This window comes from Gopherus flavomarginatus, chromosome 2 (assembly GCF_025201925.1).
Source record: "Gopherus flavomarginatus isolate rGopFla2 chromosome 2, rGopFla2.mat.asm, whole genome shotgun sequence".
NCBI classification, from domain to species: domain Eukaryota; kingdom Metazoa; phylum Chordata; order Testudines; family Testudinidae; genus Gopherus; species Gopherus flavomarginatus.
This window is the reverse complement of record NC_066618.1, coordinates 21,162,952-21,176,550: the sequence shown is the minus strand read 5'-3', so window position 1 is coordinate 21,176,550 and position 13,599 is coordinate 21,162,952. Positions and strand designations below refer to the sequence as shown.

The following is a 13,599-nucleotide window of genomic DNA, read 5'->3' as shown; positions in this document are numbered from 1 at the left end:
TCTTCGAAGAATCTCCAGTCACAGGTAAATAATCGCCATTTCTTCTTCAAGTGATAATCCCTATGTGAATTCTACATGTGGGAGATTAGTTAGCAGCAGTCAATCAGGAGCGGGTACAAGGATGCAGATGGTCTAGAAGTCTGTAATACTGCCGCTCCCATAGCTGTATCTGTAAAAGAAGTCTGCACCAATGCACAATGTTTTGTAAGAGTATGGATGGATATCCTGGTAGTCTCCCTTCATATATCCAGTAACGGTTCATCTTGCAGAGATGCCGCAGAGGTTGCTTACACTCCGGTGGAATGGGCTTTCACCTCTGTCAGGGGGATTGGGAGGGAGAGAGGAGGAAAGATATGTGCTAGGTGGTAGAGAGAATGATGCAGCCCGACATCCACTTAGAGAGAGTCTGTGCAGATAGTGGTTGACCCATTGTAAACCACTGGCAGAGCAATCAATCAGTGGTCTGCGGATCCCAGGGGTACACAGATTATGTCAAATATTTACAAATGGATCTGTACCTCCATTCAAAATTTTTTCGGGGTCCACAAATGAGAAAGATTGAAAAACACTTGTCTAGGTATCTTTCTAATTGAATTCATTCTCTGCAGACACGTCTGTAGGGAGTAATTTGTTGGGAAAGAGTCAACATGGCCAATCATGCTTCACCAATCTGCTAGAATTTTTTGAGGGGGTTAACAAGCATGTGGACAAGGGGGATCCAACGGATACTGTGTACTTAGATTTTCAGAAAGCCTTTGACAAGGTTCCTCACCAAAGGCTCTTAAGCAAAGTGAGCTGTCATGGCATAAGAGGGAAGGTTCTCCCATGGATTGGTAACTGGTTAAAAGATAGGAAGCAAAGATAGGAATAAATGGTCAGTTTTCAGAATGGAGAAAGGTAAATAGTGGGGTCTGTACTGGGACCAGTCCTATTCAACATATTCATAAATAATCTGAAAAGGGGGTAAACTGTGAGGTGGCAAAATTTGCAGTTGATACAAAACTACATAAGATACTTAAGTCCCAGGCAGACTGCGAAGAGTTACAAAAGGGTCTCTCAAAACTGGGTGACTGGACAACAAAATGGCACATGAAAGTCAATGTTGATTAATGCAAAGTAATGCACATTGGAAAACATAATCCCAACTATACATATAAAATGATGGGGTCTAAATTAGCTGTTACCACTCAAGAAAGAGATCTTGGAGTCATTGTGTATAGTTCTCTGAAAATATTCACTCAATGTGCAGCGGCAGTCAAAAAAGCGAACAGAATGTTGTGAATCATTAAGAAAGGGGTAGATAAGATGACAGAAAATATCATATTGCCTCTATATAAATCCATGGTAGGTCCACATCTTGAATACTGGGTGCAGATGTGGTCGCCCAATCTCAAGAAAGATATACTGGAATTGGAAAAGCTTCAGAAAAGGGCAACAAAAATCTAAGCCAGCCCTGGCAACCCCTAAAATTGGGATTGTGACCTACTTTGGGGTCCAGACTGACAGTTTGAGAACCACTGGTCTAACTTATTCTTAAAAGCCTCCAGTGACTGAGATTCCACGACATCCCAAGGTAATTTGTTCCAGTGCCTGACTACTCTTACCATTAAGAAATTTAAGCCCATTAAACTTCTCATTAGTAAACGAGGATAGGACAATTTATTACCCTCCTCTTTATAACCACCTTTTACATATTTGAACACTGTTATACCCCTTCTCAGTCTTCTCTTCTCCAGAAGAAACAAACTCAATTTTTTCAATCTTTTCTCATGGGTCTTGTTTTCTAGACCTTTAATCATTTTTGTTGCTCTCCTCTGGACCTTCTCCAATTTGTCCACATCTTTCCTGAAACATGGTGCCCAGAACTGGACACAATACTCTCACTGTGACCTTATAAGTTCTGAGTAGAGTGGAAGAATTACTTGCCTTGTCTTGCTTACAATATTCCTGCTAATACATCCCAGAATAATGATCTCTCCTCTTTTTCATTTTTTTTATTTATTTTTTTTTGGCAACAGTACTACTTTGTGGACTCGTATTTAAATTGTGATCCATTGTAATCCCCAGATCCTTTTCTGCAGTACTCCTTTTCTAGGCAAAAAGAACAGGAGTACTTGTGGCACCTTAGAAACTAACAAATTTATTTGAGCATAAGCTTTCATGGGCAACAGCCCACTTCTTCAGATGCACAAAATGGAACAGAGTGAGGAGATATATATACACATACAGAGAGCATGAAAAGGTGGGAGTTGTCTTACCAACTCCGAGAGGCCAATTAAGTAAGAGAAAAAACTTTTGAAGTGATAATCAAGATAGCCCAGCACAGACAGTTTGATAAGAAGTGTCAGAATACTTACATGGGGAGACAGATTCAATGTTTGTAATGGCTCAGCCATTCCCAGTCTCTATTCAAGCCTAAGTTGATTGTATCTAGTTTGCATATCAATTTGAGTTCAGCAGTTTCTCGCTGGAGTCTGTTTTTGAAGCTTTTCTGTTGCAAAATTGCCACCCTCAGGTCTGTTATTGAGTGACCAGACAGGTTAAAGTGTTCTCCTACTGGTTTATGAATGTTATGATTCCTGATGTCAGATTTGTGTCCATTTATTCTTTTGCGTAGAGACTGCCTGGTTTGGTCAATGTACATGGCAGAGGGGCATTGCTGGAACATGATGGCATATATCACATTGGTAGATGTGCACGTGAATGAGCCCCTGATGGCATGGCTGATGTGATTAGGTCCTATGATGATGTCACTTGAATAGATATGTGGACAGAGTTGGCATTGGGCTTTGTTGCAAGGATAGGTTCCTGGTCAGTGTTTTTGTTCAGTGATGTGTGGTTGCTGGTGAGTATTTGCTTCAGGTTGGGGGGTTGTGTGTAAGCGAGGACAGGTCTGTCTCCCAAGATCTGTGAGAGTGAGGGATTATCTTTCAGGATAGGTTGTAGATCTTTGATGATGCGCTGGAGAGGTTTTAGTTGGGGGGCTGAAGGTGACAGCTAGTGGTGTTCTGTTATTTTCTTTGTTGGGTCTGTCTTGCAGGAGATGACTTCTGGGTATTCGTCTGGCTCTGTCAATCTGTTTTTTCACTTAATCAGGTGGGTATTGTAGTTTTAAGAATGCTTGCCTCTGTCTGAAGGATTGGAGTAAATGCAGTTGTATCACAGAGTTTGGCTGAAGACAATGGATCGTGTGGTGCGTCCTGGATGGAAGCTGGAGGCATGCAAGTAAGTATAGCCGTCAGTATGTTTCCAGTATAGGGTGATATTTATGTGGAGACTATTGCTTATTAGCACAGTAGTGTCCAGGAAATGGACCGCTTGTGTGGACTGATCTAGGCTGACGTTGATGATGGGATGGAAATTATTGACATCATGGTGGAATTCCTCAAGGGCTTCTTTTCCATGGGTCCAGATGATGAAGATGTCATCAATGTAGCGCAAGCAGAGCAGGGGCGCTAGGGGACGAGAGCTAAGGAAGCATTGTTCTAAGTCGGCCATAAAAACGTTGGCATACTGTGGGGCCATAAGGGTACAGTGCTGCTGACTTGAAGGTATATATTGTCCCCAAAAGTGAAATAGTTGTGGGTGAGGACAAAAGTCACAAAGTTCAGCCACCAGGTTAGCTGAGATATTATCGGGGATACTGTTCCTCATGGCTTGTTGTCCATCTCTGTGTGGAATATTGGTGTAGAGGGCTTCCACATCCATAGTGGCCAGGATGGTGTTTTCTGGAAGATCACCGATGGATTGCAGTTTCCTCAGGAAGTCATTGGTGTCTCGAAGATAGCTGGGAGTGCTGGTAACGTAGGGCCCGAGGACAGAGTTCACATACCCAGACAATCCTGATGTTAGGGTGCCAATGCCTGAGATGATGGGGCGTCTAGGATTTCCAGGTTTATGGATCTTGGGTAGCAAACAGAAAAGCCCTGATTGGGGTTCTAGGCATGTGACCGTACAGATTTGTTCTTGTGCTTTGTCAGGGAGATTTTTAGCAGATGGTATAGTTTCTTTATGTAATCCTCAGTGGGATCAGAGGATAATAGCCTGTAGAACGTGGTGTTAGAGAGCTGTCTAGCAGCCTCTTGATCATATTCCAATTTATTCATGACGACAACACCGTCAGCCTTTTTGAGTCATTTCCTTTTTTGTATTTGTGCAACTGATTATTCCTTCTTAAGTATACTACTTTGCCTTTGTCCTTATTGAATTTCATCTTATTTACTTCAGACCATTTGTCCAGTTTATCAAGATCATTTTGAATTCTAATCCCATCCTCCAAAGCACTTGTAACCCATCCCAGCTTGGGAGCATCTGCAAACTTTATAAGTGTAGTCTCTCTGCCATTATCCAAATCATTTATGAAAACACTGAATAGAATGGGTCCCAAGAATGATCCCTTTGGACCCCACTCAATACGCTCCTCCAGCTTAACTGTGAACCATGGATAACTATTTTTTTAGTATGCTTTTCCAACCAGTTGTGTATCCAACCCTACAGGAGATTCATCTATGCTACAGTTCTCTAGTTTGTTGATGAAACGTCATGGGGGACACTATCAAAAGCCTTTCTAAAGTCGAGACATATCACACCTATTGCTTGCCCCTAGCCACAAGGCTTGCTATCCTCTCAAAGTATATTAAATTCGTTTGACATTATTTGTTCTTGACAAATTCATGTTGACTATTACTTATTACCATATTTTCTTCTAGAGGCTTACAAACTGATTATCTGCTCTATTATCTTTCTGAGTACCATAGATAAGCTAGCTAGCCAATAATTCCCTGGGTTGTTCTTATTCTCAGATGACCTATGTGACTCGTTGAATTTGGCCACCAAAGTTGTCAATTTTGTGAAGAACAGCGCTTTAAAAACTAGACTTGTTGCAGCTCTTTGCACAGATTTGGGAGCGGATCATACAATTATTTTGTTTCACACTGAGGTATGATGGCTTTCCAACGGGAACATGCTTTCGAGATTATTCAAACTGAAAGACGAAGTGGAAATTTTCCTCAAGCAACAGAAAAAAAGAGTTATATTGTGCGTTTACAGACCAAACGTTTGAACTTTCATTGGCGTACCTCATGGACATTTTTGAATCATCTCAATTTGAGCTGCAAGGAAACAAGGCTGCAAACATTATAGTGCACCACAATGCCATCAAAGCGCTTATGGAAAAAAATCAAGCTTTGGAAACGTGAAATGCAAGCTCAGATGCCTAATTTTTTGTTTTTTCCAACATCTTCATCACTTGCTGAAAATGAAGGTTTCCAAGAACTTTGTAAAGAGGATGCCAAGAACAAAATTGTGTTTCATCTGGACTGCCCTGCTGATGAATTCATCCACTATTTTCTGGACAACTTTTCTGGCAACCCCGTTCATAAATTAGCATGTAATCCATTCAACGTTGATGTCGATTCATTGTCAGAAGTATTGCAAGAACAAGCACTTGAAGTGAAATACAATTCAAGTGCGAAAGGTATTTTCGAAAACTTAAGCTTGGAGGAATTTTGGATAAAATATTTCCCAATTTACCGAAAAGCTGGAGAAGAGGCACTATGTATTATTCTTCCATTTTCGTTGACATACCTCTATGAAAAAAAGCTTTTCAAGTTCAGTCATAATGAAAACGAACCTGTCTGTTACAGCTATCCCCTATTCCATTTTGTTTCTTACAGCTGTCCCCAGACTCCATTTTGTTTTCTGTTCTCCTGTGGCCGCCCTTCCCTGGCTGTTAAGTTGTTTACCAGGGACACTGCCCTTCTCAAAGGGAGGGCCCCTTAAGTTGTTTAACAAGAGCCATTGCCCTTCTCAAAGGGATGGCCACTTGTGCTGCGTGCTAAGTGGGACTACTGCCCTGTTCAAAGGGTTAGTCCTGTTATCACCTCGTTGAGCCTGGGCTTGGTGTAGGGTAGGCAATGTCCAGAGCTGCAAGACCTAATGTGTTTTTAAGATCCTGGGCATGAGTCATAGGCCTCATGTGCTCTTGAGTCACCTATTGCACAGGACTATGTCCAGGCATGTCTCTGGGCTTACCTTCATTTTTTTCCCTGTGCCCCCTCCCCTGTGACAGAGAGAGCCTATCAGTATTACTGGCGGGAAACTGCCCAAGTTTGCCTTTAAAACCAGACATTTTTGAAACACCTCAGAAAGGTTCCTGCATTGCTGCCTGGTCTGATCAGCCAGGGGTTTTGGGGGGTCCTTTCTCCGCTCTCGTTTTATTTTTGAGCGTACCCTCGTTTTTTGAACCCCCCTCCCCACAAAGAACGAATTGCTTGCTACCTGAGAGATCTCCTGATTATTGAGACTACCGAGCCCTCCTTGCCTCTTCTGATGTTGCTGCTGCTTCTGCCTTTGCTGCTGCCTTGGGGACTGGTAAGAATCCCTCTGTAAAACTTTCTATACTTTTATTTTATTATTTTAGCTGCTGGCTCTGTTTCCCCAGCACACAGACTCAAGCTAAACCTTGGTCTGTGTCTTAAAACCTCTCAAACTCCAGGGCTCTTTGCTGCTAAAAATAAGTTTGTGCTGCTGCTAAGCTCTGCTCCTGTGGGCTTTGTCTTGGGGCTCTCTGCTTTCAGCTGTATCCACCGCTGTAGCCACCATCCCTAGGCTTCCTTGGGAGCTGGGTCCTGGACACATACCACTTTGCCCTCTGTAACCTCCCCATAGCATAAGGTGCACCATAGGTCTTGTTTTTTTTAGTTTAATAAGTCATAGTTTGTTAAGATTGTAGAGCTTGTAAGTTTCAACTGCCTTGTTATAGTTTACTGTTTTGTTGCTCCGTATAGTTGCTTGTTATAGCTTTGCTTAGAATTGTGATATTTGTTGTTTTGCCCAGTCGTTGGTTAAGATAGATAAGGTTTTTGCTGCTTCAAATTCGTCTTCCCACTGTCCTGATCTCCCCCTGAACTTTCCCGTGTCCATTTTTCCCCCGCTCCAATCCCCCTGTGTGCTTCTCCGTGTCTATAGACAAGGTTTTTGCCGTTTGAATTCGTGTCCGTTGTTCCCCCGCTCCAATCTCCCCCTCTGTGTACTTCTCCGTGTCTGTAGATAAGGTTTTTGCTGCTTAAATTCGTCTTCCCGCTGTCCCGATCTCTCCCTGAACTTTCCCATGTCTGTTTTTCCCCTGCTCCAATCTCCCCCTCTGTGTGCTTCTCTGTCTCCCTGTTATAACTCCTTGCTGCCCCCAACCCGCGTCTGCATCACCCTCCGAACTTCCCAAACTCCTTGCTGCTTCTTCCCCTGTATAAACTTCCCAAACCCTTTGCTGCTTTTCTTCCTCGCATCTGCACTCTCTGTGAACCTCCCAACTCCTTGCTGCTCCCCCCCCGCGTCTGCATCACCCTCCGAACCTCCCAAACCCCTTGCTGCTTCTCCCCCTGTGAAACTTCCCAAACCCTTTGCTGCTTTTTTTCCTTTGTTTTTGGCGTCCGCTTGTTGCTTAAACCTCTCTCTAGCCCTTCTCCGCTGCCCTTCCCCTACCGAAGATCACCATCACGCTGCTCCATTGTCCTTACCTTGCAGGGCTTCAGAGTCCCTCGCTGCTTCCAGCCGCACTCTCCTCTCATCAGTTGCCACTAATCATTCACTCCCCTCCCCACTCCTGTTCCTTGACAGATTATCTGCTATCCTAGCCTCACAAATTAAGTCATTACTTTTCTTTTATACTGTTGCATTGCATAAATTCACTTATATTCACATTTTACTTGTAATTATAACACCCCATTAGTTGCTTCCACTCTTCTAATATACTTTGTATTTGCATTGATACCATTGTGTTACATTGTGTATAAGGCCACCAACCACTTAATACGTTCTATCTAAGATTGTTGACCATTTTATATAGAAGCTACCATTTTATTTTGCATTTCTTTTTGACACGCTTATTAACTGTACTGTACCCCATTGTGCTGAACCCCACTTACTGTACCCCACTGTTAGAACTCGCTACACTGTTCAATAAGAACCCCCCCATCCTTGTCTATTGTAAACACCCTATACACCCCATCCCATCGTATTTCATTATTAAATTCCCACCACTTCCTTTTTTTTCCTTTAATAAAGAAATTAATTGGAACCCCAGCTGTGTGGTAATTGCTCCCCAAGATCCCATATACCTGCAGGCAGGGACAGAACCAAAGAACTGACTGGATGTTGAAAACGATTTGCATTGCGCACTTCCATCTTTCAAACCTAGGCTTTCCCAACTTGTGAAGAAAATGCAGCACCATCCTTCACATTAAATTAATTTTGTTTATGATATCTTATTTTAAATTACATTTTTATTCAATTTTTGTGCCAAGAAAAACTATTTGTGCTTATTTTTAATTTTAAATAAATTTTATATCAAGTTTTTGTATTTTTAATTTTAAATTATAAATTGAACTTGTTAAAAGGGGGTTTGGATGATGGTAAAGGAGAGGTGGGGAACATAAGAGTTTCTCGAAAATTAAAAAGGAGGCGTGATGCCAAAAAGTTTGGGAACCAATGCAATACAGGTACTCCAGAGGGAAGTGATACAGTGATCTCATTAAATGGATTAGTAAAAGATATAAAGGAGTCATTCTTTAAAGGGGCAGAATGGGGTTCATGACTCCTATGGTAGGCATGGTAGAGAGCCAACCCCTCACTTAGGCTTCATTCAAGGTGGGGTCCCAGCAACAGGTTGGCTGGGGACCAGAATGAGTAAAAGCAGAGGGCTGGCAGCAGTCTCTCCAGGTATATGTAAACAATTATGGAATTACCTGCACTGTACACTTTTATCTACCAAATACTTACAGACATTTAGGAATAAAGTTGCAGCCTAATTAAAATGCATGCAGTGTCTCCTGTCCTTCTGGCGTTGCTAGACAACAATATATAGATACTCAATATAATTCATGACATTGTGGCATATTTAAAAAGCTTGAGTTGATCTCAAAAGTTAGATGTTTTCCCCGATTCTGTGTACATTTAAAAAGCACTATCCCTTAACTTATTAAAATTTGAGGTGGGGTCATTGACAGCACATTTTTTATTTAAATGATTTTAGTAGGTTATAGTAGGTTTATGTTTTAACTATGGCTGTTGATTAATCACAGTTAACTCACATGATTAACAAAAAATTAATCACGATTAAAATAATTAATAGCAGCTTTAATCGCACTGTTAAGCAATAGAATACCAGTTGAAATTTATTAAATATTTTTGGATGTTTTTCTACATTTTCAAATACATTGATTTCAATTACAACACAGAATACAAAGTGTATATATAGTGCTCACTATTATTTGACAGTGCAAATATTTGTAATAAAAATAATAAAGAAATTGTATTTTTCAAATCAACTCATACAAGTACCATAGTACAATCTCGTTACGTGAAAGTGCAACTTATAAATGTAGATTTTTTTTTTGTTACATAACTTCACGCAAAAACAAAACAGTGTAAAACTTCAGTGCCTAAAGTCCACTTAGTCCTACTTCTTGTTCAACCAATCACTAAGATAAACAAGTTTGTTTACGTTTACAGGAGATAATGCTGCCCACTTCTTATTTACGTTACCAAAAAGTGAGAACAGACGTTTGTATGACACTTTTGTAGCCAGCGTTGCAAGGTATTTATGTGTCAGATATACTAAACGTTCATATGCCCCTTCATGCTTCAACCACCATTCCAGAGGACATGCTTCCACGCCGATGACGCTTGTTAAAAAAAAATGTGGTAATTATATTTGTGGATGAACTCCTTGGGGGAGGCAGCTATGTATCCTACTCTGTTTTACCAGAATTCTGCCATATATTTCATGTTATAGTAGATGACCCAGCATATGTTGTTCATTTCAAGAACACTTTCACAGCAGATCTGACAAAACACAAAGAAGGTACCAATGTGAGATTTCTAAAGACAGCTACAGCACTTGACCCAAGTTTAAGAATCTGAAGTGTGTTCCAAAATCTGAGAGGGACGAGGTGTAGCGCATGCTTTCAGAAGACTTAAAAGAGCAAGACTCCAATCCAGAAACTATAGAACCCGAGCCACCAAAAAAGGAAGTCAACCTTCTGCTAGTGGCAACTGACTCAGATGATGAAAACGAACATGCATTGGTCCGCTCTGCTTTGGATCATTATCGAGTAGAACCCATCATCAGTATGGACACACATCCTGTGGAAGGGTGGCTGAAGCATGAAGGGACATACGAATCTTTAGTGCATCTAGTATGTAAAAATCTGGCGAACCCAGCTACAACAGTGCCATGCGAACGCTTTCAGGTAACACTATAAACAAGAAGTGGGCAGCATTATCTCCTGCAAATATAAACAAACTTGTCTGAGCAACTGGCTGAACAAGAAATAGGACAGAGTGGACTTGTAGGCTGTAAAGATTTACATTGTTTTATTTTTGAACATAATAATACATTTGTAAATTCAACTTCCATGATAAAGAGATTGCATTACAGTAGTTGCACAGGTGAACTGAAAAATACTATTTCTTTTGTTTTTTACAATGCAAATATTTGTAATGAAAATAAATATAAAGTGAGCGCCGTGCACTTTTTATTCTGTGTTGTAACGGAAATCAATATATTTGAAAACACAGAAAACCTCCAAAAATATTTAAATAAATGGTATTCTATTATTAACAGCATGATTAATCGTGATTAATTTTTTTAATTGCTTGACAACCCTAGTTTTAACATAGGTTGTCAATCTCAAATTTAATTTTAAACATATGTATTTTAAAAAATAATTTAATTTTAAATATCTAATTTATATAAAAAATAGATTTAAATTTTTTTTAAATCATCTATTTTTATTCACCTGAAACTCAATTTTACTTTCTTCCAGATTCCTATTATTCCGATATTTGGGTGGAAATTATGCATTACTAGTTACTGGAGGCGTATTAAATTATTTAAATAAAGAACAGGTATTTTCTCTTTTAACACTGAAATATCTAAAATGACCTAATTTGAATGTCTTGGTTTCTAAGCAGAGGAATTTGTGCAATGACCTTCAGTTCTTGGCCTCAGCTTCAAAAAGAAAAGCTATTTGGCAGAGTGCCTTTACATCTCCTAGGAGATCCAAGTAAAAACCTGTTAATTTTACAATCATCCCAGGAAACTAGTTTTAGTTGAAATGAACAAATATCATGGACTGGACCTCCTATCATAATGTAATTTGCTTTTTCATTTGTTCTGGTAATGTTCAGTAGCATTTCTAAAAAACAGGAAAACTTTAAGAGCTTAGAAAAACAACAGTAGCCTCAGTTTTATCCATCTTTCAGAACTCTGAAAACTTCACCCAAGTGATTCAGAGGTTCAACTGGAACAACGGCTAAATATTATGGTCTCAGTTCTAAAATGATAAGCAACCACAGCTCCAACTGGTCACCAGAGAGTTGCAGATGATGAGAACCTCTGAAATCCATCCCTTATCTCTCATACTTAACATAGATAGGACTGGTTTCAGAGTAGCAGCCGTGTTAGTCTGTATCTGCAAAAAGAACAGGAGTACTTGTGGCACCTGAGAGACTAACATCTTCAGACTAACACTTCATCGACTGAGCTGTAGCCCACGAAAGTTTATGCTCAAATAAATTTGTTAGTCTCTCAGGTGCCACAAGTACTCCTGTTCTTTTTATAGATAAGACTGAAGATTTTACTGCATCAGTCATTATATTTTACAGCTATGCCCTGCACTTGTAAAATATTGATATTCCATGCTTTGGATTCTTAGCCATTACCACAAAACAGCCATTAGCCCAATAAACAAGGAATTAAACCAAGAAGTGCCAGGCTTGATTCATCATGTTACAATAGTTTTACATTTGTGTGACTCCAGTGAAGTGTCATCCATTGTAACCAAAGGAGCCACCATAAAACGTATGTAATCTAGTGCTGAAACTTGCTCTCAAACTAATCATTTTAGTTAAGGTAAACAAGCAATGCAAATGAGGCTTTCAAGAATTCTGTTCTTTGTAAAGGTTTGGAAAAAATGGCTGTTTTTAAATTCTTCTGGTCTTTCCTGGTGTACATTATCAGTCATAGAAAAATTTAAGAGCTAAAGAGAGACAAAACATACTCTAGTTGTTCTTGTTTAGAACAACACTCTGTGTTTAATATAATCTTAAAGTCACTATTCCTAGACAAAACTACATCAAAGTTGAATTAGGGTTGAAAATAAATATAATTTGGGTAAAATACATTACAGCGATGTTGTAATTATCCTCCAAACTAAGCACTACAAATCCAGTAAATTCAGAGTTACTGGTAAACTTAAAAGAAATCCAAGAAGTTCAGATATGAAAATGAACAGTTAGGGCATTTAAACAACCTTAACTCTGCCTCCATCTTTTTTTAATTAAAAATGTACATGAATACTAACACAAACTCAAAGAGATTACCACCAATTCTAATGGTATAATACATTTTATTTTAAGTATTATGGTTGGATTCACTGCTACTCTCTGGCTGATTTATGCCACTCTGGAACAGCGCAAAGCAACCAGGGGTTTACACCCAAGTCTTCCCCTGCCTCTTGACCTGTTCTTCAAAATCCCTCTCTCTGTTCCATTACTGACATTATTGGGCATGGGTGTACATGAGGCAGGGGGAAGGAGTGGAGAGGGGACAGGGAAGGTGTGCTAAATTAAACAATTTTCTAAAAGGAATAATAAACAGACTGACTTACAGATTCATTGGTATATTTTCAGAAAATTCATTTTATATTCAAAGTGACTGCTGTAATTTTTGGGAGGAGATGCTGTATTTTCCATATAATAAAGAGGTTGACTCCCTACTTTAAGTGCAAAAAATCAACCAACTCAACCTTAGGTACAACTAATGTTCTGATAATTTAGCACTTACAAGTAAAATTTAGTGCAATGACTTTTGCTATATCTATTTTCAACATGTTAAATCAAATGATCTCTGCTATATCTAAGTACATAATGACCATTTACAGCGAACCCTGTAGTTTCTCTCTGTGGGTGTCTAATTGTTCACAAAGGGCACATGATTTATATGTATTTGTTAAAAAAGGTATTTTTGTGTACCCTTGGTTTTAAAAATGTGTCAAATTCCTTCTGCACAATCGGATAGATTAAATGACCCATTAAGCTTTATTTAGCTGAGGCACCACTATAAGTTAATTAGTTAAAGGCAAGATTTTCAGTCTAGGTCATAAATTTAGCCCAGTTTCCCACTGAGACCATTTAAGTTAATGAAGAGAATACAACAGAATGAGACAAACTCATACAGTCTAGTAAAGGTCACTATTGCAGGAGCAGTGTATTTTGACACTTCCTTCAAACTGCCAGGTGTCACAGGTAGAAAATAGCATATGTGACTACCATTAAATGAGCCATACAACTCCTCTGGTATAAAACTGCAAATGAAAGCTTCTTTGTGTTTCTATCTTTTTTTCTGAATATATATCACAACAAGATGGCATAACGCTGGTAATGTTAAAAGGTTTTTAAAAAATTAAATTAATAGTGCTAACCCTTAGAAAAAAAATAAGAGCAAATACAAGAAACAAATCCAAAATGTTTCTGTTAAAATGAGAAAGCTCCCAGAAAGAAAAACAAAGGTAGCCATGTGGAAATACTAAATAACTT

At 39.3% G+C, this 13,599-nt stretch overlaps 1 protein-coding gene across 1 annotated transcript in view; it reads right to left on the bottom strand.

Moving 5' to 3' along the window:
• The window catches only part of UBE3C (ubiquitin protein ligase E3C), a 177,483-nt gene that overhangs the window by 110,655 nt on the left and 53,229 nt on the right, over nt 1-13,599 (bottom strand). The window lies entirely within an intron of this gene.